The 4,682-nt window shown below is 33.7% G+C and overlaps 1 pseudogene; it reads left to right on the plus strand.

Annotated features, from left to right (window-relative positions):
- The window catches only part of LOC108521844 (dynein heavy chain 14, axonemal-like), a 73,519-nt pseudogene that overhangs the window by 35,303 nt on the left and 33,534 nt on the right, over positions 1–4,682 (plus strand).

Raw genomic sequence — 4,682 nt, forward strand, 5'->3', positions numbered from 1 at the left:
GGAGGAGGGAGGGATTGCATTGGGGAGTTATACATGATATAAATGATGAATTGATGGGTGCTGACGAGTTGATGGGTGCAGCACACCAACATGGCATAAGTATACATATGTAACAAACCTGCACGTTATGCACACGTACCCTAGAACTTAAAGTATAATAATAAAAAAAAAAAACAGAAAAAAAAGTCTTAATTTTAGTCTTTTTGGATAAATATTGTAAAAATATTTTATAGTCAGGCAAACTTAAATACACCCTACAGTTGACTCTACCACAATGCAAGGGTTAGGGGCCCTGACCCCCTACACAGTTCAAAATTTGAGTATAACTTTTGACTCTACCCAAACTTTGCTATTAATACTAATAGTCTACTGTTGACAAGAAGCTTTATCAGTAACATAAATAATCATTAACATATTTTGTCTGGTAGATGTATACTGTAATCTTCTCTAATGTCTGCTTTTTCTTGTGATATGTTCTTGTCTGCTGGGGACTAGGAAAACAGATAAATAATATTTTAAATTGTTTATTTAATATGTAAATAGCTTGAATAACTAAGGACCTGAGAAACTTTTTTTTTTTTTGTAAGAGAAGAAGGATTTTGTGACAGAGAAATTAATTATTAAATAAATGTTATTGTGTACCTATTTTGTTTCACATGTGTAAGAACTGGAGACAGAACTGTGAAAAAATATACAAGGTTTCTGTTCCTATAGAACTTATATTCTAATGGAAGGAGATAGATAATAATAGGTAAATAAATAATTTCAGATCGTGACGAGGCCTAGAAATATAATAAAACAGAGAATTAGAGACATGTGTGTGTGCATTGGTTCTTTAGATAGGATGGTCAGAGATGTGGCATTGAAGCAGAGACCTAAATGATGAAAACTAGGCAGCTGTGTGGGAGCTCCAGAAGATGCAAGTTTCAAAGTTGTGAAGCAGGAACTAGTTTAGTATGGATTTGACAGTAGAAGTGGTGTTCCTGGAATGAAGTTGGTAGGAAATGAAGCTGGTTCTGTTATTTTCTGGGACCTGTCACATGTAGTGTAGGTGACTGAGTAACAGTTCCATGTTTCTCGTCAAAGATAGGTGATAATTGCATCCCGGTAATTTAGGAGCTAGAATTGGGGCTAGATAGGTTTTTGATTCTGGGTTATCAATTTAAGATATCATCCAAAGTGATATTTTCTGTATCTTTTTATTTGAAACTCTGTCAGTGTCAGACTTTCCACTGTTATCCTTGCCTTCTGATACATCCTCAGGGTCTGCTCTGCTCTAAATAGTTATTATTTATTAAACTTTTTAAGTTCAACTGCAACTGGGACAAGAATCATCTTTTTACATGACATTTGGTATCAAAGTCTATAGTCAAAATGATTCATTTTCTTTATTCATGTTAAGAAAAAAATAAATTTTATATTTACTTACTTTGTACTTAATTTTATATATACTTAATATACTTAATTTTAAATTTTATTTTAATATTTTCGTAGTTTTTCTTAGATCACGATATTGTAAAAGGTAATATTTCAAATAGAAAAATGAGATAAAGATGAAATGTTAACAACTTAAGCTGGTGATGCCAGTACAGGGGTGATTAGACCATCAGCATCATTGTTTTGCCGCATGAAACTTTTCTGGTATATTAGTTTTTGTGACCTGGTGCAGATACGCCTTACACCGTTGGGTTCTCCTCTGATTCTTAAGGATTTTCAGGGATCTTCTAGGGTTCTGAGATACCATGACTCTATGAATTTGGATTAAAGTGAAATAGTAACTTATGTGGAGTGCTTCTTTGGAACTGGATTTAAGGTCAAGGTACTAGAATTTGATTGAGGCAGTCCTGATTTTCAAGGCCTCAAGTGAGCCTGTTTGAAGGATATCATGGGATTCTCTTTGAACTGCTTGGATGGCTCCAGGCCCCTTTCAGCCTTCTTTGATTCAAAATTAGCCAATGTCATCACTAAGATTGGCTGTTTGGTTGGCTTCTCAGACACACCCCTATCCCCACGATTTTCTGCTACCCACTAGCTCTCACCAGCTACATAAGTAATCTCATATTGGCAAACAAGTATCACATCTCAGTGTTTATTTAAAGGTGATTGTTTTCCTCTAGATGCAAAGGCTACCAAGGAAGCGATTGTGATACTGCTTTAGACACGTGCATAATATAGGTGGCAATATTCATTTAGAGTTGAGAGAGATTTGCAGAAACAGTTGGCATGTCTTTTTCAGAATGCATGATAATTATTGATGATGAATCATAACCAGGGAAACTTTCCAATTCCTTCTCACGTAGGTTCTTTGAGTTTTAAAAATTACAAGTGCATTTTTTACATAAATATTAAATAATATCAAAATGACATACATTACCTTAATTTTTTACTTCCCACTATACAGACTTTTATCAATGTACCTTTTCATTATCACTGAAAATTGAATCTTGACTTTTCTTGAAATATGAAGTCTCTTTTCAAAGTAAGCCAATAAACATATAAAGGAAAACAATATTTTAAAAATCATTTTTAATATTTATTGGAATGTTGCAGCTAAGTGAATCCTGCATCTGTGAGAATTATAAGGACTTTCATTTACATTTACCTTTTGCTCTATATTCTGCTGATAGTTTGGGAGAAAATTTATATGGTTTAGGATTTACTTTAGGTAACTCAGGATGAATGAAACATGTTCTAGAGAATATTCTGATATTACTAAGCTTTTACTAAATTTATTCCATATAAATGGTTTATGGATATGGAATATAAGAAGCATTTTTCCTTTCAGAATGAATAAAGCATTTGTCACCTGGAAATTGAATGTTAAAAGAGTTAAGACAGAGAAGAGCAGGTAAGTTTTGATATGCAATATATTTATAAAAATTTCAAAAGGAAGCTATATGTTTTATATGTAGTGTGGAAACAGATATAATTTCATTTTCATTCAGTGATTAGAAAGTCACATTCCATTGCTTTATGATGAAACTTAACCCATTTTTATTTTTTAAAGACTATTAAGCACTGTGTTTTGCAGTTTACCATTCTATGGTCATAGAGCTATGGAAAACCTTGATGAGTTCCCTTGGTCATTTTATCTAACTTCTTGCTTCCAGGAAGAAGAATAATTAAGTAATTTAAAGTAGATGACAGTAATCTTATTTTGTGAGATCTCCAGCAGCCAAATGTTTTTTAAAATTGTTTTATTAAACTTTTATTTTGAGATAATTGTGGATTGAGATGCAGTTATAAGAAATAATAGAGATATCCCATGTACCTTTTACCCAGTTTCCCTCCCAAATGTTGCAAAACTACAGTCTATTATGACAGCCAGGGCATTGACAATGATATATAATCAATATATAGAACACTTCTATCACCACAGGATCCCTTGTGTTGGCCTTTTATAGCTATACCCCCCTCCCTCCTATTCCTGCTCCCTCCTTGACCTGTGGCAACCACTAATCTGTTAGCCATTTCTGTAATTTTATCTTTTCAAGAATGTTCTTATGATAAATAACAATAAATCAAGAGGAGGGAAGGAAACTTTTGGAGGTGACAGTTTATGGCATAGATTGTTCACAGATGTATACTTATCTCCACATGCACCAATTGTATACATTAAATAGGTACAGCTTTTTGCATGTCAATCATACCTCAATTAAATGGTTTTCAAGAAAAGAATGCTGTGTCCCCACAGCAAAGGAAATAATCCACAGGGTGAAGAGACAGCCTGCAGAATGGGTGAAAATATTTGCCAACTGTTCATTCTCTAAGGGATTAATATGCAGAATATACAGGGAACTCAACAGTAAAAAATAAATAATCTGATTTAAAAATGGGCAAAGGATCAGAATAGACATTTCTCAAAAGAAGGAATACAAATGGCCAACAGGTATATGAAAAGATGCTCAACATCCCCAATCATCAGGGCAATGCAAATCAAAACCACAATGAGGTATCACCTCACCCCAGATAGAATGGCTGTCATCAAAAAGACAAAAAATAAATGCTGATGAGGATATGGAGAAAAGATAGCTCTTATACACTATTGGTGGGAATGTAAATTAGCACAACCATATGAAAAAACAGTATGGAGGTTTCTCAGAAAACTGAAAATAGAGCTACCATACAAGCCAACAATTCCACTACTGGGTATTTATGTGAAGGAAGGAAATCCGTACGTATATTGAAGAGACACCTGCATCCCCATGTTTACTGCAGCACTGTTCACAACAGCCAAGATAGGAATCAATCTAAAAGTCCATCAACAGATGAATGAAGACAGTGTATATATACACAAAATAGAAAACCAGCCAGGAAAAAAAAGAATAAAATTCTGACATTTATGTCATTTATGGCAACATGGATGAGCTTCGAGGACATTACGTTAAGTTAAATAAGTCAGGCATGGAAGGATAAATATCTCTTGTTCTCACTCATGTGTGGGAGCTAAAATATTTGAGCTCATAGAAGTAGAGAGTAGAATTGTGGTTATTAGATGATGAGAAGGGTGTTGGGGAGGGGACGATAGAGAGAGGTTGGTTAATAGCTAGATGGGAGGAATAAATTCTAGTATTCTATAGCTTTGTAGGGCAAATGTGGTAGACAATACATTAAATTTTTTCAAATAGTTAGAAGAGAAGATTTTGCATTTTATTATTTCCTTTTTTTATTTTTATTTATTT

The sequence above is a fragment of the Rhinopithecus bieti genome, unplaced genomic scaffold, assembly GCF_001698545.2.
Source record: "Rhinopithecus bieti isolate Rb0 unplaced genomic scaffold, ASM169854v2 scaffold_61987, whole genome shotgun sequence".
Classification (NCBI taxonomy): domain Eukaryota; kingdom Metazoa; phylum Chordata; class Mammalia; order Primates; family Cercopithecidae; genus Rhinopithecus; species Rhinopithecus bieti.